Source organism: Rhopalosiphum maidis, chromosome 3 (assembly GCF_003676215.2).
Source record: "Rhopalosiphum maidis isolate BTI-1 chromosome 3, ASM367621v3, whole genome shotgun sequence".
NCBI classification, from domain to species: Eukaryota; Metazoa; Arthropoda; class Insecta; order Hemiptera; family Aphididae; genus Rhopalosiphum; species Rhopalosiphum maidis.
Window position 1 is genome coordinate 14,650,236 of NC_040879.1, and position 12,336 is coordinate 14,662,571.

The window sequence follows — 12,336 nt, forward strand, 5'->3', positions numbered from 1 at the left end:
GACCGAATCATTTTATGATAATATTATAAACATATATGCTAATCAAAAAAATAAGAGTATAAATTTAACATACAAAACATATTAGTTTAATATAGTTTATTTAATTCATAGTTTCAGAACTAGGCATACTTAAAAAGTCTTTTTCAGGACTACCAAATTTTAAAATGCTCACTTTTTTTATATTATTATAGTTATAACTATTTTTATATTTTTAAATTCCATTATTATCAAATTTAATTTTTGTTATGAAGGGGAGTGATACATGTCGCCTCACAAAAAAAAAAAAAATACACCCAAAACCGCTACTGCGTTGCTGCCCGGAGTTGCTTGAGGTTGTGGCAGTGAGTTCGTGCACTTCGGCCTGCAGGTCGAAGATGAGATTCGCCAGCGCGTCGATGCGTGCGTGTAACGCGGTGATGTCGCACGAACGCGCTGGCTCATCGGTGGCCGGGTGGAGCCGTTGCCACCAGCGTGATGCTCGAAGAGCGGCTTGCTTGTTCTCAGGAGCGGACGTGTCGTTTTGCGGTTGTAAAAATATGCTCGCGGAAATAGCGAAAACTAACGTGACGGGAACACGTGTTAGGTTAGGTCAGTTATGTGGAAATTTATATTTGATTATGATCTTCATGTTGAACTTTGGCAAGATCAGGAAAATCTTTTCTGTATTTTCTTGCCACCCAACCTGCAAGATATTCTACACCAACTTCTTCAACTATGTTAATGATTTTTTTAAGTGATGTTAATGATGTTAATTCAGCATCTTCTTCAATATTATATAAACCATAGTTTATTGACTTTGGATCTGGTTTAATGTCCATAGGCACTTGGCGGTTTTGACAAATTCATCAGGTTTGATTTCATAAGTATTACAATTACTGGATATTACCCCTGGGTTTTTGCCTAAAATGATCATTTTAAGCCGATATAAATCATCTAGGGGAGTAGGATGATCATTTAGGCCACCACGACTTCTTAATTGAGAAAATAAGGTTTCTAATTAATCTTGATTCAAGCAATGTATTAAAGTAAACTTAATATCATACTCTTCTTTTAGGTAATATATACAAACGTTGCAAGGACTTACACGATATTATAACACCTTTCTGAAATGTTTGAAGGCCAGATATTTTGTTTTTTTTTTCGTTGGAATATTTCATTGTAGAAAATACATTAATAAATTCATTAAGAACTTCATTTTGCTGTTGTAACTCAACACCATATGACTTTTTTATTTGGTAATGCAGCATTCAGTGAGTATGAATTCATTACACTAAACCAATTATTGATAAACAAAATAAAATTACCAGTATCTTGAGCTACTTTTTCATCTTTAGAATTATCTCCCGGGGTGTAATGACAAAGAGCAGTGCCAACTTTTCTTGACATCAATTGTGCTGCCGTTTTGACATTTTGCCGCTGAGTACTTCTTACAGTTAAATGGCGATGACTAAGCTGATGAATAAAACTGACTTCTGTATTGGACATTTCTAATAACTTTTTCACTAGAATTTTGGATATAATATCATTATTTTTTAAAATAAATCCAGTGTCAAGAAACCAATTTCTAATGAGTTTAAGCACATGAGGAGTATCAGCAAAAATAAAGATTTTTTCATCCGTAATAGGATGTTTAAATTAACTATGTTCAATAGAAATATCTAACTCCCGCCATAATCCAATATTGGCTCCAGCGCAATCATGTACACAGGCAACTGTTGTGTAACCAACATTATATACTTCAGTAATAATTTGTAGTAACAGATCTTTAGTTATTTTCTGGTCAAATGCAACATATATTCCATTTATTTATTTATGTTGTTTCCATTTACCAAATAGTCCACGGGCCATAACTACTTGATCCAGGGCCCCGCGATGCACAGTTTGGGAACCTCTGACATAGAGTATATTGTATTCAGAATATCTGTTAACCCTTTTTATTTTGACGAATTTCGATTATATATACATTTTCGATTTTTGATATTAATAATTGTGTGTTCTGAACTTAATTTGTACTATTATAAGAAAAAAATTTAAAGCTAAGCACAACATTTTTAATGCATAATAATGCATGGACTTTGTTTTAGTAAACATCGTCATATAGCCAATTACCAATTGAAACAGCAAAATGCACAAAATATTGAACTCCAAGAAAAAAAAAAGAAAGAAACATTGATTTTGAATTGTTGAATAAGCTTAAAGAAAAGTATAGATTATATCATATAATAATAGTATAAATATCATCTTCTATTATATTATGCTCTTAACTTTTTTTTTTTAAAAGGAACGACACATTACAAAGAAATTTGATACAAAAAAAATTAAATCAAAAGACATTTTTAAAGAAAGATTTAGACAAATCATTAGACACGTCAGTAACCGAACGCCGTAAAAATGAAGTACCCGATTCATATGTAAGTTTAATATTACTATAAAAGCATATCACTGACGCGAAGAAGATATTTTACCTAAATTATTGTTTTTTAAGGTTTTTAAAAATATACATATTGTAAATATCACTTTAAATCTGTGACTGTATTGATTACTCTAATATTGATAGAATATAAGACAAAAATAAAAAAAATTTGTTTAAAATAATAAACTATTATATTCTAAGTTTTAAATATAACTAAATATTTCACTACTCAATTTTTTATGCATATTATTAGTATAGTAAATATTTCAAATATATTATATTTTATATTCTGAACGAAGTGATGAATGTATTGATTATACAATGATGTTTGTTTTTTTAAATTTATTTTTTTGTCTGCCTTCACGTTTTGGAGTAGTAATAGTGCTTTGATTTTTGACTTCAGCCTCTCTTTGTAAAGGTAAATAAATTTAGTTGGTACTTTGATGGGGAGAGGGTCAAAAGTAAAAGATTTCCAAGTTAGGAAAGCGTCAGGAAAAACCCTAAAAAAGAAACGGAAAAACGGGAATTTTTATAGCCCGGGCAGTGTTTTTTATGTCTATCTCGTACTATTATAATAGTATAAATTATAAAGTATAAGAGTGTTGTTTGATATAGAATCACCTTTTAAAATATTATTCTTTATTATTACAAAAACTATAATATAATATTGATATTACCTCCATACAAACAACATTTAAGAAATAAGAATTATAAAATATTTGTTATAATAATATAGATTAAAAAATTTAAAATTTAATATACCTATACGTAGTAAATAACTAAATTATATGTATTTTTATAAAAAAGACTTTAATGTAAACATTACTGGAGAAATACTTAGCTGTAACTTATACAAGTCATGCAATATACCTAATATTACTTATAGGTAATTATAAATTTTAAATCTTTAGTAAAACAGTGTCTAAATAAACATTATTAGGTAGGTATTGTGTTATAATATTATTATTTACTTACTAACCATATTCAAATTATAAATTATAAATTATAATAATATGTAACTACATTAAAAATTAAAAAATTAAATAAATGTAAAAACCTATAAACATAATTATTGAAAATTATAGTTTATAAATATATTTTAATAAATAATAATACTTGGTGTGGCAATTAAATAACGAATATTTTTAATTTTAAAATATTTATTTAATATTTACAATGATTTATGCACCCATGCCTTCACAGTACTCTCCTCCGAGTCTAATTCATTTGATCCAGCGTTCTTCCCATTTCTGAAAGTCTCCAGAAGTTAAACTCTTCAACACCGCCGTAACAACACGTTGAATGTCCTCCAAATTCTCATAGCGTTGTCCTTTCATTGGTTCCTTTAACTTTGAAAATACCCAGAAGTCCAGTAGAGCTAGATCAGGGCTGTACGGGGAGTGGGGGAACGTTGTTATGTTCCTACTGGTCAAAGACTGTTGAACTTTTAATGATGAGTGTACAGGCGCATTGTCATGGTGAAGGAGTCAACCATTTTTAGCTAATTTCGGCCTCACACAAGACATTCTATAACACAATCGCTTAAGAACGTTCATTAGACACCATTCGGATTGTGAGACGTCGATCTGTTCGTACCAACGCACTTAAATGTTCGACGTTTTGCCCAGCCTGCATGATTTTAGGGGCACCTGACCTTACATCGTCTTGCGTTGATTTTCGACCAGATGCGAAATGTGATGCCCATTCATACTATTCATGCAATTTACGAAAAATTTCGTCCGGTTTTTCATCAGAAAATTGATGACGATTCGTTGCTCGTTTTTCACGTCACACATTTTTGTAATCCATGACACAAGGTATCAGCGTTACCACTATAGAAACTAGACACAAAAAAATAAACTAAAAAACAATAACTAGACACAATTCTCGTTATTTAATTGCCACACCTCGTATGTTAGCTAAAGGTAAAAATAAAATCAATAATTTAATAATAATATTTGAATTATGCCTTAGCCACTATATTCTAAAGAAATTTGTTTTATTAAAGTGCATGATTTATAATACTTCGTATGAATATTATAAAATACTTTTTGTAACCATACATCTTCCAATTCACGGGGATATTAAACATTAAAAACGTGAACAATTTTGAAGCAAATATTAAATGCTTTTAAGATTGTAAAAGTCGTGTATCTGACTGTATCAAAATTTATAATTATTTGTTTAAGCTCGAATAATGTACCAACAATCAGTATGCATGATTGGATATGGCCTTTCTATGCCATTTTTTTTAAAAAGTGCTTCCATTTCTAATGCTGTTTTAGTAATTTGTATAATTGAATTTTGTGAATCTTTTATTTCATATTTTATGTAAGATTTTTTTCCATTCTCATCCTTTGTTACTTTCTTTGATGAAGGAATTAGGTAGTACACTGTGTAACAAGTACATTATTATCAGATATTTTGAATCTGAAAATACAGTAATTTAATAAATGTTTAAAATTGAACTGAATAATATACATAATCTAATATATAAAATGCTGACTATAGTGAATAATACTAGTACCATAGTATTCAGTAGGTATGTATTTATTTTATAATTTTAAAATGTTATCCCTTATTAGACATAAAATTATGAAGTAGATACCTACATACTATAATACTATATATTTTACTGGCTCTATTTATAAAAACACTTTTTATAAAATTGTGAATTTGTATAGGCACCAAAATAAATCATGATAATTTAACAAGCACCTCAATACATCCATTATATATTATGATGTTTGTTATAATTAGTGTCTGAAAGTGACTGAATGTTTAGTTATGTTAAATACAGTGGATTCCGGTTAATATAGGCATCCGCTTAATACGTATGGGCACTAGATTCGGTTTATGTGGGCAATTTTTATTTTATCATAGTGATAGAAAATACACATATGTATTTAAAAACGACTAATTTAATCGAGTTTTGACATATCTATGAGATTGTATTTATCGAAAGTAATAAAAAGCATTACCATTTAAACCTTAAAACCCTTTTCTGCATAGTGTACAAAAACTGCACAAATATTATTAAAATCTACCTATTTTATCTACAACCTAATATATATATAAAAAAAAAAAATACTTAAATAAGTACACAAATTGTTTTGGTGTTAAGTTATTTTGATAATTAGTAATTATTCTTAATATTAATATTATTAATTAATAAGATAAAGTCGCTATTTAGTTTTTAAATATCAACTGTTAGGTATATGAATATTAAGTCAATTTTAATTGTAATCCAGTAGATACCTATTATTATGGTAAAGCTTCATAGATACTGTAACAATAAAATATTTCAGATTTGTTATAAAAAAACACAAAAATATTAGGTAAAAATCATAAAAAGTCTACTGAATCAATAAAAAAAAATGAAAAATTGCATGTATATTATTTTCTGTGTTGGTTGTTTGTATTGTATTGATTTGAATTATTTTAAATTTAAAATAATAATCCTAACAAAAAACTTACAAGCTTATATCCCATTGGTTTGGTATAGTGTTGCCATTTGTCAAATATGTGTGCAGTATTATTTTCTTTAATGATCTGTAGCCTATAGTTTATCGTTTTTTTGAAATTTCCTCGATTATTCTGCAAAGATTAAGGAGAGATAATTCCTCTTCAAAATTAAGAAAAAAGTAGGCATAATAATATATAGTTAATATAATATGATATAAGTTGTACGCTAGGATATTTAGCTATGTTGCGAAAAATACAAAAAAATATTGATAGGTAACTATTATACTTACCTATTTAATACTTACCTTTTGAAGTTTGATAGTCATAAATGATACGTAACATTAAAATAGTATGATTCTCCATTTCGTCAATCGCCTTGAATATTAATAGTTAAATTATGAATAAAACAATGAACTATACCAGTTGTCTAAATTGCATGTTTATTGTATAACTGTAAAAAAAAAAATGTTGTCTACAAAAATACGAGAATCAAAATATTATAGTATACAGTATACACAATATTAATATTGTTAATAATAAATATTAGTATGATTATTTCGATAAATATATTTTTTAATTTGTAATATTTATTAAATTTGTTGTATTAAATTAACAAAAAACAATGTTGATTTAAAAATGTTTTTTATAAATTTAATAAACTGTCTATTAAGGGGGCTCCAGCGTATCATGTTTTAAGGAGTAATATTTAGGCAATTTGTATGACATGAACATTTTGGCTTTGTCTATGTGTGAGTAGTAAATGAACATTAGTGTGTGTAATCCGTTATCGCTTTTATCATACTGCCACCCGCCCATTATCCAAAATACGAATTTCTGGAACTACGATAATAATCAAAAGAAAAAATTATTATTGTTATAATGTGTTTATATATTTATGTTACACATTCATACGGGCATCTGTTTTTATGATATTATCATAATAGCTATTACCTAGTTAAAATTTAAAAAATACAATACTCGTAAAATTAATAAAAATGCTGTAGACAGCCTAGAATGAATTACGATAGATACAATTAATAAACAAATATGAAGTAAGTAATGACTGCAGATACAATTAATACATATATGGGTTTAATTAATAATAAAAAAACTATATAATATAATAATGTATATGTATATAAAATTATTTTGAGGATTAAAAAAAAAAGTATTAAAATATTTATTGCATTAAATTTTCTTTGATTAAGGCTGGTAAGAGATTTTCTAAATAAAACGTTTTAATTTTGGTCTCCATGTTATTTTTCCAAAAATCATCGTCTCGTTTTATTTTTTCATACATCAAACCTGTAATGATTAGTTTTTTTTAGTACATATATTTTAAATAAATATATAATTTTAATAATTTGTGTTTACCTTTTGGGGTCCATACACAAAAATAGCAATAAGTCTTTTGACTGATGTGCAGTTGACCCTGAACTTGATAATAATAATTATCGTTGCGTTTTAAGTACAATGTCCCGTCCTTAATTGAGCAATATTTAATTTTTTTACTTTGTATAGCATCTTCTGGTGCAAGTTCTTTGGCACTAGCTGGACATTTAATTTCTACTAGCGATTCATCGTCTAGTATTCCGTCAGGGGAGGCGGCTATAAATGGTATATTTTTGTCAACAACTAAACCAGCAGATTGTATTTTTGTCTTTAGAAGGTCTTCTAGCTGTTCTTTAGCGATTACTTCATTGGCAATTCCATACCTAGTGGCGGCATTTCCAGTGAATGTGCCAAATAAAATATCGTTCACAGTTTTAGCACGTGACGTTTTATCACGCATTTTACAAACTTTCCCGAAAATAGATGCTGTAAGTCTGACAATAATTTAGATATTCCATTAATTATTGTAAATTATAACTCATACAACTAAAATTCATAAATAAAACTAAATAAATAATAGGTAGGTACTAACCGTTTTTTCCTTTCAATACACCATTCTTCACACTGGTGTTGCCTTCTTGTTCTCATTTCCAATATTTTTATTTGACTCTCAGATAATGATAATTTATCCAAGTAATCACGCTTATATACTTCAATTTGATTTTCAGTTAAATCTAAGAACGGGTCGTGTAATACATTTCCGTAATTTTCATCTGGTCCAGTATTGGTCAGTGGTTTGGCAGCAGTTTTTGTGCGTTCAGATGTTTTAAAAAGGCATCGACGTCGGCTATGATTTTCAATTCTTTTCGTACTTTTTTTAATGTATTGTTTAGTATACATACCAGGGCTTTTATCGGTTATTTGTTTATTAAAAGAAGATAGACGATTAGCTCCTTCGTTATAAGCTGTAACTGCCGCATTGCATCGAAGCTCATAAGAACCTATAAACAGTTTATGTTAAATTTAAAAAGTGAATAATCGATAAAGTGAATAGGTACTAGCTTTATTATATTATAGTTATAGTGTATTATTAAATTATAATTATATATTATATAAATTATATATTTATTTATTTAAAATTAAAATTTAATTAATTTAATTTTTTTTAATTTTTTTTTTTTTTTTAAATAAATAAATAAAAAATATTAATTTAATATTATAATGTATGTAGGTATACAAAAATTAAAATGTCACCTTTGTGAGAAAAGTTAATCCGTTTTCCTCCGATAAATTTGGCCAAGATTGAGTTATACAGTTCTGCCGCGTTATTATTAAAATTATACATAAGACTTTCCGTGTGGTAAGTCAGTAAATTTCTAGCACGTACAATATCATCCCATAGTTCGAATCGCTTTAGTTCATCGACAAGATTATCTTCACCTATAAATTTAAAAAATATATTATACTATTACTATATACATATAAATACATAAATTACTCAATATACATTTATAAATTATATTTAGTGATATTACCTTCTTTTGTGCCCTGGCAGAAGTACTGTCTACAGTTGGTATGATCTCCAAACACATGGTTGGGCCCATTTACTAAATCTGATTTTAGAACCATTAATCGGGTTTCATATGGTATATTTGTTTGAAGTTGTCGATTATATTTTACAGCTTCGGTGACAGCGTATCGTAATCGTAACAGACGAGTTTGAATAATTTTTCTAAGATAACCCGGTATTGGCTCACCTTTCGAATTTTTCCGTTTGCTTGTTAAATCTCTTAATCGGTTGATGTAGTTTCGCAATAAATGGTTAGTACATTCAACTTTTTGTACAATGCAATTAGGTCCATATGGCTTAGCAATGCGTAAACGTTTCATAACGCTGCTATCTCCATCACCTTTATAAAATATTACATAATATAAAACGTCTTAAGCGAAATAAAAATTAATATTACGTTATAAGTATGCAGTACTAAATATCACAAAATAAGTTAGTTAGTATTTATTAATTTAAAAATAATATAATAGTATTTAAAATTATAAGAATACATATAGGCATAATTTTTTTTTATTAGCGTTTTAAGTTCAAATTATATTGACAACAAATGGTTAAAATCATGAATATTTGCAAATTATTTTGTAGTTAAAATTTAAAAAATATTAATAACTAATTTCCAATAACTGTTTTACTTACCTAGTGACAGTTGTAAGTTCTATGGTATTATTATCTGTCGAAATATTTTCAGATACTGATAAATGAGTATTTCCCTGTCACAATTAAAATAAAATAATACTGAATATTCTTCAATATTTAAAATAGTTATATTGTTCTAAATTCTATATGTGTTTATATAATTACCTGAACATCGCAGCTATGATCTTTGTCACTTTTTTTTTTATCGATTGTAAATTGTTCAATCTGTGTTTTTTTAATTTAGGTGCACTTAACTTACGCCTAGTTTTTCGGCCAAAACGCCAGTCCTTACCCATTTTTTAAAATAATGAAAAAAAACACAAAACACTGGACACTTTACAGACAACCTTACTGATCGGAGTGTAGTGTTGAAATCAAATGATTCATATAGGCGCCACTGCGCTAGGCGGTACAACTTTATATTTCCTAATATATGGGTATTGGGTTTTATTAAATTATAGAAATATTTGATTATGCTGATTTTGCTATACCTAAAAAAAAATCCTTATCTATTAATTGTTTCCAAGAATCGATGTCTCGCCGCACCGAGCAACCGCCGCCGCGCGCCGAGCCGCCGGAAGCAACTCTCATACGCGCACGCACATGTCAATGCATAGCGAAAAACGAAATATATTCTTGTATGCATAACTATAAAAACTACTAAAAGCGGTAGTAAATTAAACATACTTCCTGAAGTTTGATTGAAATTGAAAAAAAACGGTTGAATTTATAATCTTCTAGACTATGCTCTTTAGGAATTACTTTTTTGATTTAAAATCAGATATGCTCAAAATAAATACAAATATAATGCAATTATTTCATGAGATTTTTGAAAAAAATATCTTAATTTTAAGGGCTTTTAAAATTGAAAATCAAAAATTGACTTCCTAAAAAGCCTAGATATTTTGTCAAAGAGTTCATACATGTATTAAAAATTTAAATTGGACATTCCGAAGTATGTGTAATTTACTACCGCTTATTGGTCTAAAACGTATGAAAAATGCGTGTGCTGCAGTCCCCTTAATTCAATGTATTTTTTTCTTTAATTAATGCTTGTTTGTATAATTAATTCTACCTACCGATAGTATTTGTTTATTTTACCTATAATATATTTTTTTAATTCAATAGTATATTGTTCAAATTAAAATAATAACTACTATTTTAACATATTATTATTTGTTAATAAATGAAAATTAAGCATTATTGAATTTACTAATGAATTTTCGCTGCAGAGACTAGTTACCAACATTTTTTTTACGAATTATTATTATAATAAACATATTATTTTAATGATTATAAGAACTATATTTTTAATATTTTTTTTTTTAGAAAATACATTTTAATATTTTATGATAATATATTAAATGTAAAATCGTTGTTATTTTTTACAGTTTTGAATTTTTTTTTTTACTATACAATAATTTATGGTTGAATTAATATTTATTAATTTTTATTATACAACCATAAAAATTTTATTTCACATTCATATTTTAGTACAAGTATGTTTGTTTTTTGTTTAATATTTTTAATAGGTATATAAACATAAATATAGGAAATGTTATATATATTACAATGTGAGAAAAATGTATTAAAATAGAGAACATTATTTGATTAACAAATAATTTCTCCCTACTCCCTATTTATAATAGCACTCAATATATTTGTACAATATTATACATTTATACTACATATAGTAAAAGTCAGTTTTGGTAGTTTTAAGATATAATTTATTTTTTTACATAAATTCTTTAACTTAATTTGATGAATTTTTTTTTTATAAACTATAAACATATAGATATTATTAATTTAGTACTAAATGTAGTCCAAAGTTTATTAATTAGTGGATTTTAGTTTAAGAAAATCATTAAAATGTTCTATATTTCCATCCCTTATAAAATGACAAATCATTATTAAAAATCGAGAAACGTTAGACTGTATTGTCATATTGTACGAATCTATAGAAACACCGAATGATTGATGGGTTGCTTGCACGCATTGTTCACACATTCATTTTACTTTCGATTTAGCAATTATAGTCACCAAGGTAACTAACATAAGCTTATAAAGTTATAAAATAAACCATAAAATCTATTTGATCTCAACTAAACCTTTTCATTATTATTTATGCAGTTAATTTTGAACTTTACCTTCATTTTTTAAGATGAATAGTGGAGATAATGCAGAATTCGATGATAAACGTTTGGTTTACGTCTATAATTTTCTAATTAAATCTTTGAAAATTAAAAATGATGTAATTGACACAATGATGCGAAATCGAGAGTTTCACGTACGTATATTATTGTCTTATGTTAATATTAAATAAGAACTTTTATTAATTAATTCCAATATTTATTTATAATAATAGTATTCTGAAATAAAATTTACTTTGGAAAAATTATAGATATGTATATTAATACAGTAGGTGTATTTAGTTACTTAGATTAGGTAGCATAGTTTTTATTTAAATACAATATTCATAAGAATACTAAAATAGTACTCATTGTCTAATACGATATTGGGCTTTGTGGTATATATTGTATAACAAGCGAAAAAAAAACGTATTTGAAAAATAATATTTACAATCTTTGTTCATAAAAAAGTAAGCAAAATATAATATATTTGGTTGTGTTTTATACGGCTTTTAGGCTATGGTAATGGAATTTTTAAACATGCCGGATCATGTTATAATTTTTTTCATGCTGAACTCTGCTGGTTTATTGATACCTATTTATGATGATTTTCCTGATGGTTATAAGTCTAGAATTTGCTATATTATAAGACTTAAACCAGTTGAAATTACACACGATAACTGTGATTCGATACTTTTGTGTGGAGAAGTGTCACCAAACCCTATTGAAGATTTAAAAGTGATCACTGAAAACGTAAGTGACAAACGTATAAATGAGTACAACATTGTTGA